General features: G+C 45.8%; 1 protein-coding gene across 3 annotated transcripts in view; it reads right to left on the bottom strand.

The window, feature by feature from the left end:
• The window catches only part of STAG2 (stromal antigen 2), a 152,856-nt gene that overhangs the window by 123,195 nt on the left and 6,574 nt on the right, over window positions 1-23,087 (bottom strand). For 2 of the 3 annotated variants that reach the window (XM_038748536.1, XM_038748534.1), the window contains exon 2: window positions 21,495-21,874. The gene's annotated coding sequence lies outside the window, so the exon portion shown is untranslated. Of the gene's footprint in view, window positions 1-21,494; window positions 21,883-23,087 lie in introns of those variants that run through there. The other variant, XM_038748535.1, reaches the window with a different exon arrangement.

The following is a 23,087-nucleotide window of genomic DNA, read 5'->3' on the forward strand; positions in this document are numbered from 1 at the left end:
ATCCGGGCAGCAGCATGAAGTATGGATTGAAGTGGAGAGAGACACGAGGATGGGAGATGAGAGAGAAGGCTGGTGCAGTAGTCCAGACGGGATAGGATGAGAGCTTGAATGAGCAGGGTAGCAGTTTGGATGGAGAGGAAAGGGCGGATCTTGGCAATGTTGCGGAGCTGAGACCGGCAGGTTTTGGTGACGGCTTGGATGTGAGGGGTGAATGAGAGAGCGGAGTCGAGGATGACACCAAGGTTGCGGGCTTGTGAGACGGGAAGGATGGTAGTGCCGTCAACAGAGATGGGAGAAAGTCAGGGAGAGGACAAGGTTTGGGAGGGAAGACAAGGAGCTCAGTCTTCGACATGTTGAGCACAGACACAGAGAAGTTAAGTGACAAGTCCAAAGTCACGCAGCTGACAACTGATGGAGTCAGAATTAGAACCCACAACCTATGACTCCCAAGCCTGTGCTCTTTCCACTAAGCCACCCTGCTTCGGTGCTGCTATCTCAATCAATTCATCTGTCATACACATTCACTGAGCGCAGATGACTATAATAAGCGCTTGGCAGAGTACAATATAAAAGAGTTGGAAGACACGTTCCCTGCTCACAACGAGCTTACAGTCTAGGAGTCCCTGTTAGGTTTTTTCATCTATTTTACACATTGATTTATTATATTTTTAACTGCTCCCATCATCTCTAATTCCTCTTCTCCACATTTGTCCCCACTCACCTATGTTGTGAGCCTCGTGTGGGATGGGAACTGTGTCTGCACTGATAATCCTGTACTCACCTCAATGCTTAGGCCAGTGCTCGGCACACAGTAAGCCAATACTTTACTAAGTAACTAATAACCTTCCCAAATTTGTAGCTCACTACCCTGCTGAGAGGAATAGAAAAAGAGTACTGCTATCTGCTCTTCTTCCCCAGACTGGTCACCAGTTGAAGCCCTATATGGCCCTAGGCCTGACACCTCTGCCCCAAGACGTGTAGGCAACCCAAATTGTCAAGTGCCAACCCCTTCTGGGACTCACCTACAACTCTATTCCATTCTAACATGCATGTTCCAGTGTCATTTGGTACCTACAGGTCAGATTACTGATCATGTGTGATGTCATTACCACATACACATGACTGCCAAGATCAGCCAGTCCACATTACAAGTGAGGACAGGCCCAGGCTAGAGAAAAAGCGTTGTTAGCTTAAGTACAGGTGTGCCCACACTTGTCGGACTTTGGTCAAGCGGGGCCTGAGAATTTGGCCATAAATACAATTCATTCATTCACTCAATCGTATTTATTGAGTGCTTACCGTGTGCAGAGCACTGTACTAAGTGCTTGGGAAGTACAAGTTGACAACATATAGAGACAGTCCCTACCCAACAACGGGCTCACAGTCTACAGGGGGGAGACAGACAACAAAACAAAACATGCAGACAGGTGTCAAGTCGTCAGAACAAATAGAATTAAAGCTAAATGCCCATCATTAACAAAATAAATAGAATAGTAAATATGTACAAACAAAACAGACAGTTAAATCTGTACAAGCAGATATATATATATATGGGTGCTGTGGGGAGGGGAAGGAGGTAGGGCTGGGGGGGGTGGGGAGGAGGAGAGGGAAAAGGGGGCTCAGTCTGGGAAGGCCTACAATGCAACTCAATGGACATTTTTTGAACTCTTATAGTACAAAGAAATCAAAGATTTGATGAGAAATAATTGCTCTCAAGATGCAATTTGAGGGCCCAGCACTTTACCAGTATAAGAAAGTACCAATCGTGTGTCTCGGGCTCAGCCAAATCTAAATTCTATGATCCCTGCTGATAAATCCAAAACTTGCTTCCCTTTTTTCTGTCAAGACAAGGATACTGCATTTCTCCTTCAGAGCACTAACTGTAGTATCCTTTCCATAACTCTTGCTTGACTTCTTGGCAATGAAATAATCAATTAGACCAGGTCTATAAGAAGAATATAAGATTGAAGGTAATTTAATTAAAGTTAATTTAATTCATCTTCCTCTCAAATCTAAAATTGCTTAACACCCTTTGTGGGAATTAGTTGGGCCTTCTAGGTATAAACGACAAAAAAATTGCTCTAAGTAAATCAAATTACAACAGAAATATGGAGGTGCAGTGAAGAATATTCTACAGCTGTGTACTTCCTTTAGTTTGAGGAGGAAAATAAGTTTTTCTCTCTTGCTCAACTCCCTCAGCCTTTCGGATGATGATCGAGAATGAAAGCCAACACTCGTTTCCAAAACTCTGGCTTCCTACCATATTTTCAGGACCCTTCTCACCGTCACCCATTCTCTTTTTTGAAGCTGAACATGACCTGCTGAGTCAGCAGCATACCCAATTCTCTTATAAAGCAAGGGTTGCAATTTTGCAAAACCCCACATTAAGGAAAACTCCCCCTGTAAACACTCACCTATTGTAAACACCACACATGCAAGCTCACGGGTAGTTCCTTGGGTAATGGTGCACACCAATTCAAACAGACTTCTACTGTCGGAGTAATGGCCCCCAACTCTGGAGTTGTACTGCAACCAAAACACACACTGCAAACGTGCTTCACTGAAGAATTGAGTGGGTTGTTTTGGGGGGTTTTTAATTATCACCTCTACATTATAATCATTGAAGAGCATCTGGGTAACTCTGGATCCATTTTCTCTGTTTGACTGACCATTGTGTTTCTGAGGTTAAGACAGAACAAGCAAATACATTTTTTTGCAACTGAGTAATTTGCAAACCACTACAAAGTCCAGTCAAATCACTGTTTTCCAAAACATATTCTCCCACAGGACCTCTTCCACCTTTCCAATGCCACAAAGAGATATTCTTCATCATCTCTTCTTCTCCCATCACTCAGTCTGATGGCCTTCCTTCCATCTTCTAACGTGCTCATCTTTCCCATTCTAAGAATGACTTCCTTGGCTCCCACTATACTCTCCACAGAACTAGCAAGTTTCCCTCCCATCCTTGTCCAAACTCCAGCTGCCTCCACTTCCTCTTCAACTCTCTTCTTTACCCACTAAAATCTAGTTTCCACCCTCTTTACTGCACTGAGACCGCACTCACTGAAGTCACCGATGAGCGCTTTTCCTTGCCACATCTAAAGATCTCGTCTCTATCCGAACCCTCCTGAACCGCACCGCACCTTTCATAATAATAATGGTACTTGTTAAGCACTTACTAGATACCAAGTACTGTTCTAAGCGCTGGGTAGATACAAATTAAATCACGTTGGACAGTCCCTGTCCCACCTGGGGCTCACACTCTTAATCCCCATTCTACAGATGAGGTAACTGAAGTGCAGAAGTTAAGTGACTTGCCCAAGGTCATTCAGCAGACACATGGCAGAGCGGGATTGGAACTCAGGTCCTTCTAACTCCCAGGCCCATGCTCTATCCAGTAGGCCATGCTGCTTCCCCACCACGGACCTAAAAATGCTTTTTAACCTGGGTTTCGCCAACCCAGTTCTCTCTTGATTTTCCTCCTTCCTCTCTGGACCACTCTTTTTCGGGCTCTTTTGCTGGCTCCTCTTCTATCTCTCCCTATCTGCTGGTGACCCTCAAAACACCATTCTGGGTCTCCTATTCTCCTCAGTTTATTCTCTCTCATCCATTCAAACGGCTTCAGCGTCCACCTTCATGCCTGAGGCTCTCTCCCTAGCTATAGTCTCACACTTTTTCTTCCCTGTGGGACAGCCCCACTTAGCTATCCCTTGGCATCTTACGTTCAATCTTTAAAACTGAACTACTCATCATTCCCTCTGCCACTTCAAGGCTTCTGTCGACAGGAACATCTTCCTGGTCTCCTAAGCCTGCATTTTCCGTGACTCCTCTAACTCTGCAACAGAGTAAAGTGTGATGCTCTTTTTCCATTAATTTTTCTTAAATAGCACATTTGTAAATATTTGAATAGATTGCCAAGAAAATAAATACAACTTAAGACTAGAAAAAATCTACTCCATAAACCAGCTTTACCCCCTCCCCGCCGCCCCAAAAAAGTCATTCTGCCACAACTGTATGCTAGCTCATGATAATTTCTCTATTCTTTGACCAACAGTGGAAGTTGTGGACTCACTTAATCTGGATTAGAGCGAGTGGTGGGTCGTCTGTCCCGCCGTCAACCCCTGGCCCACATCCTCCCCCTGGCCTGGAATGCCCTCCTTCCACACATCCGCCAAGCTAGCTCTCTTCCTCCCTTCAAAGCCCTACTGAGAGCTCACCTCCTCCAAACGGCCTTCTCAGACTGAGTCCCCTTTTTCCTCTCCTCCTCCCCATACCCCCAGCCCTACCTCCTTCCCCTCCCCACAGCACCTGTATATATGTTTGTACAGATTTACTACTCTATTTATTTTACTTGTACATATTTACTATTCTATTTATTTTGTTAAAGATGTGCATTTAGCTTTAATTCTAGTTGTTCTGACAACTTGACACCTGTCCACATGTTTTGTTTTGTTGTCTGTCTCCCCCTTCTAGACTGTGAGCCCATTGTTGGGTAGGGACCATCTCTGTATGTTGCCAACTTGTACTTCCCAAGAGCTTAGTACGGTGCTCTGCACACAGTAAGTGCTCAATAAATATGACTGAATGAATAAATGAATGGTGGGGAGAAGAATGGCTACATTCCCAGACACTAATATTCATTCATTCAACATTTGCTTTAACTCACTGTTTTTATCTATCTGCTCTCTCCTCCCATTACAACCCCATTCCTGCTCTTTACTTTTTACAAGTTTTCTAACTTTACCTTGCTCACAAGCCTTCCACCTCCAACCTTTTGGCTCATGCCTTTCCAACAGTTTGGAAAAACCTCTAGCCCTGCCAACCCAGAGTCTTCCTCTCCACTTTAAGTCCTCCTAAAATGTCACCCCTCCCAAGGAGCATTCCCTAGTTCCCTAACAGCATGAAATCATTCCCTAATTCCTAACTTTTCTGGTCATCACCATCCTCAAAAATTAATAGATTTATCTCGTATTTATTTCTTCATTATTGTTTATCACTAAATTATAAATTCCTCAAAAGGAAGGATCATGTTTATAACCTCTTTGAATGTTCAAGTGGCTAGTATAGTCCTCTGCCTGGTACATATTCAATAAATGCCACTAATAATAGATTATCTTGTCCCTGCCACTTTCTCCACTCTTTTCCTCTAAATGAGCCAATTAAGAATTAATATACCAAATTAAGGGCTTTTTTTTAATGATCAGCTATACGCGAGGAAGGAGACTGTCAATCTAGTGTGCAATATGAACTCTACGGGACCCAGCAGCACACAAACAGGTAGTAGGAGGCCTCTGCCTCGTGGCGTGGAATTCGATGCCTGCAGGAGCGGTTTTCTTTTGCCACATGCTTTGAATTAAAGACGGCTCTCGGCTCCAAAGGGACAGTTTGGCACCAATGAGTACTGCTTTGCACGGTCCTTGTGGTCAGGAGCATGCCTTGAGCTTCTGTTGTATTTCCCAAGCACTTAGAAATTGCACTGCACTCCGTAGGTGCTCCAATACCATAACTACTAGGTACGCGGACGAGTGTGAGGCATTGTTGAGGGCATATCGTGGGAGGCCTGGGCAAGGAAAGTGAGGAAAGATGGATGGGGAGGAAGTCCAGATGAGAGGAGGGGGACACGAGGGGGAGGGATGATGAGGGGCTTCTGGCAAAACCCTAAGACAGCTTGAAATGATTTCTAAAAAAAAATTCTTGAAAGAGAAGGAGGCTGATTTGGGTGGTGGCAGTGAGAGTAGGAAATACAGCAGCTGCAGAAAATGGACAGGGGGAGTGTGTAAGAAGGATAGCTGGCTAGGGGAAATGGGCTAGCGAAGGGCCCAGCCAGGGGGAACTCAACTGCTCCTCCCCAGGGTTCCCCACCTAAATGGCTCTTTTCCATTCATTCAATCACATTCACTGAGCGCTTACTGTGCCCAGAGCACTGTACTAAGCGGCTAGAAGAGTACAATGTAACAAAGAGACATATTCCTGCCCTGCTTAGGTGGCTAATTTGACTCCAGTGCTGTATTTCAGAAATCCAATACTCATACTGCATTAACACAGTCTATTTTTAGAAGATAACGTGTTTTTATCGAACAACTTCTTGTAACTCTCTTTCAGTAACTAGTACAACTTGCAAACATCATACAACGCTACAGCCATTTTGAATGTTGTCTGAATGGCTCTTGGGAAACAAAGAAGACTGTCACGCAACACCCACAATGACTCGAGTCTGAAAGATCTGAAAATAGTTTACCCATATCAAAATGATGGAGTCTCCACCAAGAACGGCAGATGGGACCTCAGAACCGAGAACCTACACAAAGAAGTTGCTATTGAAATTGAAAAACTAATCCTTCACACACCAAGCACTGAATGTCAAAACTCACACTCTCATTGCAAACAGACTGTATTTAACTGCCATATAAAAAACTGCATGCAAGTCAGGTACACAAGAAATGAAATCTGAAACCAATGAGCAAGTAAATCAAAAGCAATTTTGGAATTTAAACAACTCCTTAAAATCCTAATTAATTTCACCGAGCTTGAAACAAAGGCCATAAACCATGGATCAGAAATAGCAACCGTATTACTCACTGACCCATATATTCCTTGCATGTTTCACACAGGGCAGCCAGATTGCTACAATTTCTCAACTCTGAGTAAACAATAATCCATCAGGAGAATCACGGAGCAGCCACTAGTCACAGCATATGTTCATTTTCCCTTTAACTTAGTTTACCAACAAAACAAAGAAGAGAATCCCAGGCTATATAGAATCACTAACTTGCTCACAAAATTCATCACACACGGTAACGTCAAGGGACTTAAACTCAGAGACTCAGCAAATCAAGAGTACTTAAATGGCACTGACGGATTTGTTGAGTATTACCATTTACAACATTTTTACATATAGTCAATCTCTAAAAAATGAAGTAAAAATGAACAGCATGAAATCAATTTCAAATATCAAATAATTCACCTCGGTCCACTGCGATATAGCTTCAGGTAATTACCCTTCCAGGTACTGATTGATTTCCTCCAAACATACATTTGATCCATAGTATATACATGGCACGCTTACTTTGTGTGCAGCCCAGTACGTTGGGAGAGTACAGCGATTTCTAGACACGATCCCTGCCCTCAAGAAGCTTACAGTCTAGCAGGGAAGACAGACGCTAAAATAAATTACGGGAAGGAGGAAGCAACGTATGTACTCACTGGGGGAGGGGTGGGTTTTCATTTGTGCTTCAATGTCGTGATCTTCAAGTTTCTACTCTAAGGGAGCCAGCCTATTTCTAATAAAGATGGTATTTGTTAATTTGCTTCTAATTGACATACCTGGTTTTCTACGATTTACCTCAGCTACGCCACATTGCCTGAAATTTTGCTGTCTTTTTTTTTTTTTACACATTTATGCCATTTACGGCTATAAGCATTCACCGATCGCTCTGTATCCCTCCCACCAAGCACTTAGTACCGTGTCCTGTATATAGTATACCCTCAATAAACACCACCAATTAGCTGATTGATTTTCCCACTTCAGCTTGGCATAAAAGGAGCTATCTAGGTGGGCATCCTCATATTGTTCACTGGCTGATATGTCCTGCCGAGCAAAGAAGTGATGTAACAAGCATTGCTTGGACACCAGAACACTGATTTTGTTCTAAGATTTCATTACTTCCAATCCTGTCTTACCAATCCATCTAAAGTATGGCCCATAAAGTGGCAGCAGTGATGGACTTGGCTCTAGCTCAAAGATGCATTCGGCATTTCTGTTCCGTCCAGGTCTCACAGTCATAAAGCAGGGTAGACGGCTTCAAGTACAGACACAGAAAATGAAATGCTGAGTATGGTCTCATATCTGCTTCAAATCCATCGACATTTGCAAATGGTCAAGAACTGGACCATTACCTCAAGAGCAACATGGAACTGGAACAGCGTGACTTCTTGCTCTTCTTCACCCACCAGTGACGTCCCAAGGACTATCACCAAATCCACAGATCCAGCCCAAAAATTTCAAACAGAGTTCTTTACATTCTAAAACTTTCCTTAAGCTGTTTGGACCGAGATAGGTCAACTCCAAATCTACACCATATACTTTCCAAAGCTACTCCTTGCTACTAACAGAACACCAGAATAAACTCACAATCAGGCTCTCAAAAGTCATCCCCAAGCATAGATGTCCATGAAAACCACTTAAAAAAGGCATTGAGACAGGGCTGACCAAATCTCTTTGAAGCCCTGCCACTTGATTTCTTTGAGGCTTACTGTTTTGTTTCCTTTTGGCCTAGAAATGTGATAATTCGGCAACTTGATTACCCTGGAGCAGATTGACCAATGTTTCCAAAAATAATTGGATAAAAAATGATTCAAATAACAAGTGATAGTCAAAACCCTTCATACATTTGGAATAGCTCAGCATGAAACTGGCCTGAACTCTTAACTTTAAGACATGAATTTTTAAAAAAAAGGAAAAACATCGCTCTCTTTTCACAAAAACTCTCATGTGCATGTACATTCACGTGATTTTTCTAGAAGGCAAGTATTCATGTGTGTGCGCAAACGCAGAGCCTGTCAGGGTGTGAGCTAGGTTTGGGCCATCCTCAGTCTCTCATTTGGGATCACATGTAGTTAATTGGACTTAGAGAGGTCTACACTGGAAATGGTCCTAAACTCACATTGAAATGGGGAGGGATGTCACCCAGTGGGCTTGGCCACTCCATGGAGTAGACGGCAACACCCAGAGGGAAATTCATCTTGTCTCCTCTCTCATCTAGACTCTGCAGTGCAGCCGGACCCAAGGCAGAAGACACAAACAAGGGATGCAAGTCTGCCAGAGGCTTGGACAAGTCAGGCTGAGCCTCAGAGTTGCAGTCTGTGCAAAGCTCCTATGGAACCTTCCAAATTCTCTGGACCGTTCTCTGGACGTACGCTCTGGACCATTTTCTCCCCAAGTCCCCAGGGCTCTGGGGAGCTTCCTTCAGGGAACCGTTCTGCAGTTAAAGGGCTGGACAAGGAAGAATTGAGGGGTGGTACCAAGGAAATCCAATGCACCTGAGCATATCTGTGTGCAAAATTTGAACAGACTATATCCGGTTCGAATTATCCATGCTTCAACTCTCCTGTACTGCTGAGTTGCTGACAGAAACTGGTGACTTGACACAAAAAACCCGTCAGGCCAAACGACTGACCAAAAAAAAAAAAAAAAAATAGATTTATCAACTTGGTAAAACAAAGAGTCATGTACACACAATTTAAACAGTGAATTTTGCTGCTGAATCACGTTGACCCCACATTCAATTATTGTTCTGGCTCGTTTTGCTAGCAATGACACATTTTACTTCTTCCTGGACCTCAATCCAATTTTCTATCTTCACTTTTCAACTTCTCCACAAAGTCCGCTCTTGCATACATAAACACTTTGAATTTTCTAAACCTTGAAATGCAATCTGGGAAAGGACAGAGTATGAAGGAGCAGGAGGAAAGCACACAAATGTAAACAATAAAAGCATGTGCACAGAATTCTCTCCTTTACCTCAACAATTTCAATTTTTTAAATCCTCTATAAAAGCCTACTGTTTCTTGGAAAAACTTACTGGTACACCATGTTGGGCTTTTAAAGACAATCTGTGCTCCCCGATAAATTAGATGTGATTAAAAACAGCAGCAAGAAAATAAATCTTTTCCCAGACACACAGCTCCTCAGATCAGAATCATTTTTGCTCATTGAAGAACCAGTCAATATCACAATAGAAAACTTAATACCCATCACAAAATTTTGAAATAAAATTTTACATTAACTCCCCATATGCAATCATTTAAATTACTAAAGCACATCCACTGATAGAAATTAGCAATGACCAATTGAACCCCAGACAGATGTGCATTTCTATACAACATTAAATCATATTAATACTTTGTCTTACTACGCCGATATTTGTCAGAGTAAATGAACAATTTGCACTCAACGATGTAATTCTTCTCACTCAAAATATCAATCTTTATGAGCACGAGGACATTTTCCATATCATATGAAAGAACACAATAAAAGGTAATCACCACAGTGAGGAAATATGTTTAATTTTAAACTGAAATTTCAATTGTAAATGTAGATTAGTCACCACAAAAGGCTGCTGACCTGCACTCAGGAAAACTGAATAAATCAAAATGTCTCTATTAAATGCCCTACTGGACCTTTACGTCCACCAAATGATGGGTCATTTGTTCAACCCCATCTCCACCAATTTAAAGGGGCTCAAGAATAAAAACATCTCACATTCTCTTGTTGACTATGGTGACGTATTACCAGAGGCAAAAAAAAAAAAAATCAAACTAATTGGAAACACTCTTCATTCCTAACTTTCACCCTAACATTCCAAGGGAGTGCTACTAGAGTTAAATACCCTCAGACTGACGGACACCTTCACCCTTGCCCTTGGGAGAACCATATGTTAGAAAAGCAAAATCAAATGGGATAAAGATTGGAAAAGGAAAAGGAGGAACTATTAACACTTTAAAAAGAGAATGGAGCGATTGCTGGAAGCTGCTTTACATGGCAATTTTTCCCTTTGCTGACAGCCTGGTTAACAGCAACAAAAATATCTCGGTTTCCCCTGGATTGTTATAACCGGGTTAGCTGTTACTATATGGCAGCTTTATGGCAAAGCCGTATCTTCTGCTGCAAGCTTCCTCTCCCTCATTCCTTCTCTTTATCAGCGTAAGCCTGGATGACTTTGTATAGGAGCTCATTCTTGAGGAGGAGGGTCTCTCTCAGCTGGCACTCTAAAGGGTATTTTGTCCAAATCACCTCTTCTCTCCACAGGTCAGCGTGGCCTAGTGGACAGATTAAACGCTAGGACCTGGATTTAATTCCAGCTCTGCCAACGGTCTGCTGTGTTGGGCACGTCACATCCCTTCTTTGTGCCTCAGTTACCTCATCTGTAAAACGGGGATTAAGACCGTGAGCCCCATGTGGGATGTGGACTGTGTGCAACCTGATTATCTACCCCAGTGCTTAGAACTGAGCCTCTAACACATAGTAATAATAATTATTATAGTATTTAAGCAAGCGCTTACTATACGCCAAGTACTGTTCTAAGCACTGGGGTGGATACAAGGTAATCAGGTTGTCCCACGTGGGGCTCACAGTCTTAATCCCCATTTTACAGATGACGTAACAGGCACAGAGAAGTGAAGTGACTTGCCCAAGGTCACACAGCAGACAAGTGGTGGAGCCGGGATTAGAACTCACGTGCTCTGACTCCCAAGCCTGGGCTCTAGCCACTAGACCATGCTGCTTATCCATAGTAAGTATGCTGCCACATATTAAGCGTTCAGCAAACACCCTAAAAAACAAAAGAAAAAGTCCCAGCGTGCTCCAGGTGACAAGGAGATTTAGTCCTGTCCATTCTTCCCTGCTTTGAGGATAGAAGCAGCCTCCAGACACCCAGATGGGTAAAACTTTCTTAGGAGGGGCAGGAAGATGAGCCAGGAGGAACAAGTCTACGTGGGACATAAGGAACCAGACCCCAATCACTCAGCTCAACTTCCTTTCCACTTTCCTAGGCCGCACAGTAGGAAAGCTAGTAGGTGGTGGTCAGGGGAGTAACAATTGGTGAAGACATTGACTCATGTGGCCCTAACCCCCTGGGTGGTGGCTCCAATACAAGAGGAACAACCCACCCACCACCCCAAACTATGAGATATCACAATTAGCAAATGTCATTCAGCTTGTCTTCCCAATTCCTTGGCTTTGCGTTTGCAAAATGTCACAAGGGAAGTGCAACTTTTAGGTGACAAATATCAAAGGGATGCTCTTATGGTGACTTTGCCCAAACCAAACAGTGCAATTTCTAGTCGGCTTTATCTGAGTTATTTTAAACCAAGTTATTCATTCATTCAATCGTATTTATTGAGCGCTTATTGTGTGCAGAGCACTGTACTAAGCGCTTGGGAAGTACAAATCGGCAACACACAGAGACGGCCCCTACCTGACAACGGGCTCACAGTCTAGAATAGTATATAGTCTTTCGGGAGACTGTCAGAGTATGGAGGCAGCATGGTTCCGGGCTCCAATCCAGAGTAAAGATGTGTAGACTTGTAGTGCTATTGTCATCTATTGTCTTCTCTCTCCACCACATGTGAAACCTGGGTCATACTCAGCCGCTCCATCCTGCTGCTTGGGCGGTCCCACAAACGTGGTTTACAGGGCCATACTCGATAGCAACAGATGGCCAGACAACATCATGAACCATCAAGTTCTGGGACACAGACAGCAACCTAGCAACAAAGCTATGTTCACTTAACCTGGCTACTCAACGAAGGACTTTGGGGGGCGGGGGGTGAGAAACGAGAATGAACGACAACAGGACACCTAAACAGCTGCTATAAGAAAAGTTTCGACTGAGAGAACGAGAGCCAGGAGGACAGAGGAAGTGTCTTAAGAATGAGGGCAAACAAAGACTCAGACAGTGCTACAACCCAACACGAGGGCAGAAGAAGTGTCTTAAGAATGAGGTAAAACAAAGATTCAGACAATGCTACACGCCAGCTGAAAACTGGGAGTAACGGCTATGGCCAGACCTGCAGGGACCACTGTCATCTATAATGGAGTAGCTCTCTTTGAGCAAAAGCTTCATAAAGAAAGACAAAACCAGGAAGCAAAAGAAAACAGCACCAAGCCCTGAAAACATTCAGTACAGCTACACGAGACAACCTTTTTTGCGCATCCAGAGTGTCCCGTGCTGTTGATCCCACATCAGCCTTTCCAGGCTCACACACACTCAGAGGTGAACTTCACCATCAGTGGTTGCTTTTTCAAATATGAAGGATAACTAGGTATAGTAGACATAATTATAAAGCCTAAAAATCACACTGCACATCTCCCACAGGCCAAGTTTCCTTATGATTTCGCTACATGTTTTGGACAGAATGGGCTGACAAATCTAGGAAGCATCCTTCTAATGAATGAGCATTGGTCTGGATGTAATCAGTGCAGTATGAAAAAAAAAAGCTGTGCACATGCTCATGGTGTTAGACACAGCGTGACTGTAACATAGGTTTTCCTGAAGATGAGTTCTGTCAGGATGGTAATCCTTGCATTCAAGAACTATAAGGATGACATAAGAATGAAAAAAACATCTTCACACTTCCTATGATGCCTAATTTATACACTAGCAGGAGTACCCAGAATTGCCCAGGAATGATGGGCTTAAAATATCTGAAGTCTATTCCTCCACCTCCCTTCCTTGCCACCTTCTCCCCAACACGGGGGCACACACACACACACAAACACACACACACAAAAAGAGGGCCCGTTGAAACAGTTTCTGGCAAGTGAAATGTTTCTCCCAACTTCTAGCCCCAGGTCTTGATCCTTTAGTCAGCCCCAGACCAGGGATAGCACAGCTGGGGCCCTGACAGGGGGAAGTGGAGGCTGTTGAAGCCCAGACTCACGGTCTCTTAGCTGCATGCACAGTGTAAACTCCTTGACAAAAGGGATCGGGTCTACCAAGTCTATCATATGGTACTCTCCCAAGGGTTTAGTGTACAGGGCTCTGCACACAGCCAAGTGCTCAATGTGGGCAGGGAATGTGCCTGTTGTATTGTTAGATTGTACTCTCCCAAGTGCTTAGTACAGTGCTCCATATACACTAAGCACTCGATAAATACGAATGACTGACTGCTCAATAAACACCACCGACCGATGGTAGCAGAACTGTCACTTGGGAGATCCTCCTCGGTGGAGCCTCTTTTCGGTTCTCCCTTGCCGCTGAGAATCTTCCCACCATTTGCCCCTTTCCTTTCACCCTCCCTCCCTACTGCGAAGCCCCAGAGGCTGAAGAACTATCTGCAGTTGCCCTGAAAAATCGGCCAGTGGTCCAGGTAAGAGCAGGTGCCCACAGCTGTGCCCCTACAACTACTCCCCCCCAAAATACTGCCTCGTCCCACAAGCTCCTCCTGAACATCCTATACTTATTAAAATTTTGCCAACCAGAGTATTTAGTCCAATAAAAGAAGTAGTATATACCACTGCTTCAGCTTTGTAGGATCCCGTAAACCAAGTGGTATCGAAGGTAATCTGTCAGTCCATCAATGGTATTGATCGAAGGCTTACTATGTGCCTAGCACTGTACTAAGTGCTTGGGAGAGTACAACAATATAACAGTCACATTCAGTGCCCACAACGAGTTCATTCAATCAGTCATATTTATTGAGCGCTTACTGTGTGCAGAGCACTGTACTAAGCGCTAGAGTTACAGTCTAGAGGGGAGACAGACATTAATATAAACAAATTACTGATACGTACATATGTGCCGCGGGGCTGGGAAGGGGGATGATTAGCTTTGCGAAAACAAATCCACCACCGAACAAATTCTGCAAAATAGATGGCATTACAGGCTCCGTTATGGTATGCCAGCTTCCACATGTCCTTTTCCCCCCTCCCCCTTCCACACTCATGGGCGTGGGCTGGGCTTCGACAGGATTGATTGATTGTGGACACACCACTGGTGCTTTTCTCCCCACCCCCAACCCCTGACGGTCAGGATGCAGATCTGAAGGTAATGGAGAGGGTTGGGAAGTAAGGACCCCTGCTCTTCTAGTAGTCTAAAAATTTGGGGTAGCATGCCAGCCTGCATCGGACCAATCTGCTCTCCCTCACTCGATCCATCGATGGTTGTTTATTGAGCACTTATTGGGTCCAGAGCCCCATACTAAACATTTGGAAGAATACAACACTAAAGGGGAAGTAGAGATGATCCCTGCCCTCAAGGACCTTAACGGACTAGAAGATGAGCTTGACCACTTTGGGAAGCTAATCTACCCAGGTAAGGACTTGGCTGGATTGGACTGACAGAGCAGAAACCGTGGGGGAGCTTTTATTCTGTGCCAGGAGAAGCTTTAGAAATGTGCAGATCACTTAAATGAGGAGGGAAACTAGGAAAGGGGGCCCTAAAATTGCAAGCCACACCTAAACCCAAACTAGATTCACCAGAGGGCTGCAGCTGTACAGCTGGTGTAAATGAAAATCAAAAACCTTGCCTTCCAAAAACAGACACACACACAAAAAAGATAAAACTGTCACAGAACATCAGGATGCTACGTGACGATCCACAGTCAGTCGTTCAACGAGCAAAATAGCACGTGAGCCGGCCCAAGCTGAGTTGACCCCACAGTACTGAGCAAAACACCACTCCCTAATGAAGGCGAGATCCCTGGTCACTCCTTTTTCGGAAGAGGTCTTTCCTCTTCTGAACAAATGCTCACAGGACCGGAGGGCTAGACAATCGGCTAATCACTCGGGGTCTCCCATCTTCCCAATCTGCCCAGGGCCTTTAATGAGTGTTTAATGATCCTAAGCTTCCCTCCAACACAATCATTAGAGCACAGGCCACTCTGATGCTGAAACCAACTAGGAAAAAGAGCCCGTCGGACTTTCGGCCCGCTAATCGTACCAACCGCAATATCTGCCTGTGCGACGGCTGCTCTGTCAGAATGGCGGGACGTAGGGCCCAGGAGAAACGCCCCCCCCCACCCCCTTCTGCAATCTGGGGATGGCGCCTATAATAATAATAATTTTGGTATTTGTTAAGCGCTTACTATGTGCCAAGCACTGTTCTAAGCACTGGGGGAGATTCAAGGTAATCAGGTTGTCCCACATGGGGCTCACAGTCTTAATTCCCATTTTCCAGATGAGGTAACAGGCACAGAGAAGTTAAGTGACTTGCCCAAAGTCACACAGCTGACAAGTGGCGGGATTAGAACCCATGACCTCTGACTCCCAAGCCCACATTCTTTCCACTGAGCCACGCTACTTCTCTAATAATAATGATGGTATTTGTTAAGCACTATGTGCCAAGCACTGTTCTAAGCGCTGGGGTAAATACAAGGTAATCGGATTGTCCCACGTGGGGCTCACAGTCAATCCCCATTTTATGGATGAGGTAACTGAGGCCCAGAGAAGTTAAGTGACTTGCCCAAGGTCACACAGCAGACAAGAGAAGCAGCGTGGCTCAGTGGAAAAGAGCCTGGGCTTTGGAGTCAGAGGTCATGGGTTCAAATCCCGGCTCTGCCAATTATCAGCTGTGTGACTTTGGGCTAGTCACTTAACTTCTCTGGGCCTCAGTTACCTCATCTGTAAAATGGGGATTAAGACTGTGAGCCCCCCCATGGGACAACCTGATCACCATGCAACCTTCCCAGGGTTTAGAACAGTGCTTTGCACATAGTAAGCGCTTAATAAAATGCCATTTTAAAAAAAAGTGGTGAAAGCAGGATTAGAACCCATGAGCTCTAATTCCCAAGCTTGGGCTCTTGCCACTAGGCCAGATCAAGAGCCTATCCCTGCCCGCCTTATACCGGAACAGCAGGGAGGAGTTGTTAGGGCCACAAGTAGCCCTGGCCACTCCTCGGCCATGAGAATGCCAGGTCCAGCGCCTGGGTAGGGCCTGAGGAGCCTCGCCCATCTCCAATTCCATCGAGGAACCCACCCACCACCCACTTCCCCGGCTCCACTCCGGCCCTGCTCCAGCCAGGCAAGGAGAATTTCTTTTTGTTGTGAGCAGGGATCGTCTCCACCAACCAGCCCAAGTATCACACTTTCCCAACCACTCAGTACGGTGGTCTGCACGCACTAAGTGCTCAATAAATACAAACGATTGTGTTCGGCTGCTCTAAGTGCTGGACTCTGGACACCCTACACGAATGACGAGCCGAAAACGCCGACCTTTTAGCTACAGTGCTCTGCGGCTCCTACTGCATTTATTGTTGCCTTTTATCTTCTTACGCTACTTTGCTTTTCCGTATGTGTCCCATCTACCTTCAACCCTCCTGATCTTATTCTTTAATTCTGAAAGCCTTGGGGGCCAGAGACGATTACTAATTCTCCTCCTCGTATTTCTTTTTTCTCCAACCCCTAGTCTAGTGCTCTGCAAAGAGAAGACTCTCAACAAATACTCCCGAATGAATGACAAGCTGATTCTCCGGTATATCTCCTTACACAAGTGCGCTAAAGGTGAAACATGGGCAACAATCGCTGAACGACATCAGACTGGTAAATTCAACAGCAGTCTCTACTCAAACATCGGCTTGGTGGCAGTGGCGATAATTTTTACCTTAATGAATAAACAAAAGGCATTTTTGGTCCCAAGCCTAAACCGCGACGCCTTTTTGAGACTGTCCCCCAAAAAGGATCCCCTGGACAAATGTTCACTCGACTGCTGCTCTGCCTTCCAAACACACCCGATCCATCCTATACCTTCCCTGCCCACTGTGCCAGACGATTTGCCAATTGGAAGCTCAACCACCCCAACAGTTTTCACGTCAACCTTCCGGAGAATGAAGACATGCAGAAGAAACCTACGACGATAAAACAACCCTTTTAGGGACCGTGAAGGGACCCAATCTGGCTCTACCAATGTGACCAACAGGTGGGTGTCACTTCAAAATACCCTTCACCAGGGCAGCCCTTAAAACGGATTGCTCACAGAAGACAACAGGGCTAACTCTGCTGAGAATGACCCTGAGATTGAAGTTACACTCGGTTCTGCTGCAAAGCGTCTGCACGACACATTTTAGCCAGAAAGTGGTCAGGGAATTAAGGAACGTTTGTCTCGACGACACATGAGCCTGCATGGATACAGTGCGCTGAAGCGTGGGAAGAAACAGCCAGTGCACACGTACCCAGTGTCAGAACAGGTGATTGTTTCAGCAGAAGTGCCCAGGGAACTCACAACACCAACAAAACAGGTGCACTTTTCAACATCTATTTCGGAGAACACAATTTCTTAGGAATCATTCGGGCTAGGTAAAGAGACCCCCAAGAGGAAGAGATTCAAGGTTAGGTAGTCCAAACCACACCCAAAAACTTCCAGGCATCCCAGGAGTACATTCTGACCCACGCAACCACGACCACCACATGACCAGTGATGAATGAGGAGCTCAAACCAGAAGGATTTTTACGGAGTCCATAGCAGAGCCCGTTGTTGGGTAGGGACCGTCTCTATGCTGACAACTTGCACTTCCCAAGTGATTAGTACAGTGCTACAGTGCTCTGCACACAGTAAGTGCTCAATAAATACGATTGAATGAATGAACAAACTCTTCCACACCATGAGGACACCCTAGGAAGTATAGTTTGCCTTCCAAAATGTAATGCCCCAGCTTTCATTCTAACATGTCTCCACCGTTCCCAATACCTTGAAAAACAATACAACTCCTGGACCTGACAATAACACCAGCTGAGCTCTACAAGCATGGAGGGAGGTGTACTTAGTCACCGGCCCGGATTCTTCCTAAAAATGTAGGGCGCCGACAAAATGCCACGGGATTTCCAAGAGTCAACCCGGCCTGACCTATAACAGCGTGGCCGATAGCCGCTAGTCGGGCCGCGTAAGGAAGAAGCAACATGAGAAGCTGTGGGGCCTAGTGGACAGACCGCGGAGCTGGGAGCCAGGGGATCTGGATGCTTCAAATCCCGGCTCCGCCACTTGGCTGCTGGGTGACCTTGGGCAAGTCACCTAACGTCTCTGGATCTCAGTTCCCTCATCTGTAAAATGGAGACGAAGACGATGAACCCTATGTGGGACAGGGACTCTCTCCAACCTGACAATCTTGCATTTACGCCAGCGCTTAGTCTAGTGCTTGGCACGCGGGAAACACTTTACAGATGCCGTTTAAAAAAACCAAAAATGTAAACTACAGGTTACTTCAGGTACAAGTAGAAGCATACGAAGAAAAGCAGCCCTGCCTTCTAACCTTCAAAATAGTTGAGCCCCATGTGGGACAACCTGATTACCTTGTATCTCCCCCAGCGCTTAGAACAGCGCTTGGCACATAGTAAGCGCTTAACAAATGCTATTATTATTATTATTATTAACACAGTCCAAGACCAAAGTTGGAGAGGAGTAAGCAGGAAAGAGTCCTGGAGAGGTGAGGAAGACAAAATGGAAGTAGGACCACCCCTCTTTCAACAGCCCGTCACCATCTCAGGCAACCTAACGCAGTAGCCTGCTTGCTCATTCGTTCATTCACTGCAGCATCAGCTCACCTTACCCAAACCCCACCCACGAAGAATGGAGTCAGAGGTTATGGGTTCTAATCCCAGCTCCACCACTCGTCTGCTGGGTGACCTTAGGCAAGCCGCTTCACTTCTCTGGGCCTCAGTGACCTCAACTGTAAAATGGGGATGAAGACTGGAAGCCCCACGTGGGACAACCTGATTACCCTGCATCTACCCCAGCGCTTAGAACGGTGCTCGGTACATAGCAAGCGCTTCACAAATACCATCATTATTATATCTGCACCCTAACCTTGATCCTCCAACCACCCCATGCTCTGCTTTGCTGCCACTGCCCATGGGGTGGGTTGTGTAAAGCACGGGTGTGCAGGTTCCTAGCACAGGACGGTACTCTAAGGACGGCACCTAAGAATCGGTCAAGTGCCATGGATCCACCATTAGTCTGAAGAAAATTTAGATGACATACCCTCCTCGGCAACGCGGGTGAGCGCCGTCACCTCCAACGCGTCGGCCCACCGTGCCGTAAGCCCCTGCTCCCTGCCGGGGAAGGGAGGGTTTGAGCAGGGACTGAATCCTGCGCAGCTCGCCTCGCTTCTAAAACAGCGTGCGAAGCAGCTTGGTCTCATGGAGAGAACACGGGCCTGGGAGTTGGGGCGGGGGGTGCCCAGGTCCTAATCCCGGCCTGTATCCTGCCTGCTGGAAGACAACCCTTAAAACTCTGGGAAGGCTGCTACTAGGTTTGGAACGAAGAACTGTGTACCTGGCATGGGTTTCCTCTTTGGCTTACGCAGCCCTTGTCATCGTGACTTTGTTTATCGTGCTGCTTATTATAATCCCCGCACCTTGTCTTTAATTTCTTACCTCCGTCTAGAATGTGAGGCCCATTGTGGGACAGGTCCTGTGTCAGAGCTGCTATCATCCTAACCAATTTGGCGCTTAGCATTCATTCATTCATTCATATTTATTGAACGCTTACTGTGTGCAGAGCACTGTACTAAGCGCTTGGGAGCACCGTCTCCTGGTGAGCCCTTCCTACCAAAATTAACTCCACAGGGAACAGGGATGGGAGCACGGCCTAGTGAAAAGAGCTTAGGCCTCAGAGTCAGGAGACCAGGATTGTAGCGCTAGCTCCGTCATTTGCCTGGCCGTGAGAGTGCGGGATGAGTTTTAAAAAATATACATATATATCCCCCGTGTCTCAGTTTCATTCATAAGATAGGGATAAAAATACCTGGTCACCCTCCGTCAGTGAACCCCGGCGGGAAGACGGGCCATATATCAACTGGACGCCTTGAATCTAGCTCAGTGCTCAGCACAGCGCTAGGCACATCGTAAGATGCTGATAAATACCCTCGTTATTTCCTCGGTTGTTCTCTGTCCAAGGAAGCCTGGACAGTCAGAGGGAAGGGAAACCAACAAGAGGAAAAGAATATATATATGTCCTGCGGGAGATTTCAAGTTAGAATATAATACCAATATAGCCTGAAAATTCAAAAGCTCAACCGGGAGCACAGTGGCCTGCCAGGGTGCCAGAAGATTTTCCCTTCCCTTCAACACCACCCAGGGAGCCTGCCCTGCCCAGGTGGGCAACAAATGCAGCCTAACGGAAACAGCACACACACATGGAAGTCAGAGGACCCCGCTTCTAATCCCAGCCCCGTCATTTGTCTACCGCGTGACCGTGGACAGGTCACTCAACTTTTCCGTGTCTGCTTCTTCCACTGTAAAATCATCCGTTACATCTACGTAGATCTGGAGCCCAGTGTAGGACAGGGATCGGGTCTAACCCGCATATCGTGTATCTCCTCCAGCACTTGATACAGCGCTGGGGCACAAAGTTAGCGCTTCACAAGTGCCACTACACAAAGGTCTCTCAACAAACATTTATAAAGTTGGGATGGTTGTGCCTGTTGGGACTCGAGCGCTGACCCGCTGCTACAATGAAAAGCCTGACTCCTTTCTGCGGTTCTTATTGCGTTTATTGATATACCGTGACTTTGCTGTTTCTAAATCACTGAGTCTTTCCTTGTGCGTCTGTCGCTTCCCCTTCTCCCTCCATCCACTCTATTCTTATATCGCGAGTCCCCGTGTAGACTTCCCTAGTTCTCTGTATGGCGCTCTGCACACGGCGGGCTCTTGATAAATACTTTTGACGGAGTTACAGATAATAAAGATCTGAAACCCATCGCTGAGGCAAATGCTCAGCACACCAGACCCCTGATCGGCAGATGTGGGGAGGGGCATCAGTACATTTGAGCGGCTCCCGTAAGGCGATCTGAAATGGTAAAACCATAAATAGGGTGGACAGAATAAACGCTCTGAAGCCACAGTGAAGCCAGACCTTGTACGACGTAGCCTTCGAGTGCAAAATGGGAAAGAGGAGCTGAATTTAGGTCAGCCTGGCAGGCAGCAATCGAAAACAGGCGACAGTCTATTAGGAGAGGCTTTGGGAAGATCACCCAAAAGGAGAAACAAAAACAGCATCGGGTACCTTGGGAAGCAAATGCAGCGATGCTTCAAGAGGCAATTTTTAAGCATACGCCGCAGAAGGGACTGTCAGACACGTTATCTCCTCCAGCTCCACGGAGAAGAGTCTGTATATAAGGCCACCTTCCAACTTAAAAGACGGCTATTAGATTAACACGGCAAGTTCACTGTGTGTGTCAGAGGTTCCTGACCAATCGATTTTCAGCAGCGGAAAGGTCAGGAGGAGAACCGGAGGGTCAGGAAAGAGCTGTCCGCGGGTCAGGTCTCTCGCTGGGTTTCTAGTTCTTCTGCCCGGTTTTCCCCTCTGCCAGTCTTTCTGACCATCTGCGCCACCTTCCCGGGCACGGCCCAATTGCCCTAATACAGGACGTTGAGAGACGTTGCCTACAAAGGTCAAATTAGAAAGATGCACAGAATCTACCATTAAAAAGCCAGGAATTATCTATCCTCTTGTCTATCCTGAACAAAGTTCTAATCGTCAATTTTCTCCCGGCGCGGATCAATACGTGGGATTTTTTTTCTGCCCATTTCAGACAAAATTGGGATGCGCCAATACGGAAAATACACTACTGTCATTTAGCTTTCTGGTTACCCCAGCTACATTTCTAGGCAGCGCACACAATTTCTGACGAGGGATCCCAAGCTTAGGTTAAAAAGCCAAACAGCATTTCTCACAATTACATTTGGGCTACTTATTGATAAAAAGCAAACATCTGGCAGGGTTTATTTTTAAAGCCTGAAACCGAAACCACCGTATTCCCTGGAACTCCACCCCCACCCCCATTTGAAAAGCTTCCATTAGCCGAAGTTCACGGAAGAGATTTGATTTGAAGTTCCTTCAGGGCAGGGGCTTCGCTTCTATCGGGTGTTCCGAAGAAACCAGCGCCGTGTACTCTGCACCCGGGAGTGGTTCGATACTGACGATGACAACGCTATGAAGGAGTCTGAAGGGCGACATCAGGTTCTGGGCACCCTAGGGTTCTTTCCACACGTTCTTTTCGTTTCCTCCCAGAGCTTAGTAAGTTAGCACTTTCCAACCGAAAAATAGCAGCGTATTTGTTGGAGGGCGTTATTTTCTTCCTATCCTCCTGCAACTTGCAGCAGTGTACATTTAACCTCGTCAACACTGAGTAAATCAGAGAGCGTTTGCAGTCGAGTATTATTAAAATAACTGATGCAAGCTCCTCGGGGTGGGGGTAGGGAACGGGTCCATCAACCCTGTGGTACCGTACGCTCCCGGGCGCTTAGTACAGCGGTCTGCACACAGTAAGTGCTCAATAAATGGCCTTGATTGATAAAAAGGAATAGCCCAGTGGGACTCAAATATTGGTTGCCCGTCCAACGGCAAGCAGGCGACAACAGGCCATGAGAGAGAAGTTAAAAGCTGCAGGCAGGACGTCAACTAACAATTTAAGTGTGTTGATATGGCAACCACATAGTGTTCGGGTTTTTCCTGTGCTTTGGAGACGTGGTTAGACATGGATCAAGTGGGGAAAAGAAACTACTGTATTTAAGAGCACTTCTTGTTTGATCCAAGTTGCCTCTGATGACAACTGAGTCTGGAATATTAGACATCTGTTTCATTGCACAGCGTATT

The sequence above is a fragment of the Tachyglossus aculeatus genome, chromosome 6, assembly GCF_015852505.1.
Source record: "Tachyglossus aculeatus isolate mTacAcu1 chromosome 6, mTacAcu1.pri, whole genome shotgun sequence".
Classification (NCBI taxonomy): Eukaryota; Metazoa; Chordata; class Mammalia; order Monotremata; family Tachyglossidae; genus Tachyglossus; species Tachyglossus aculeatus.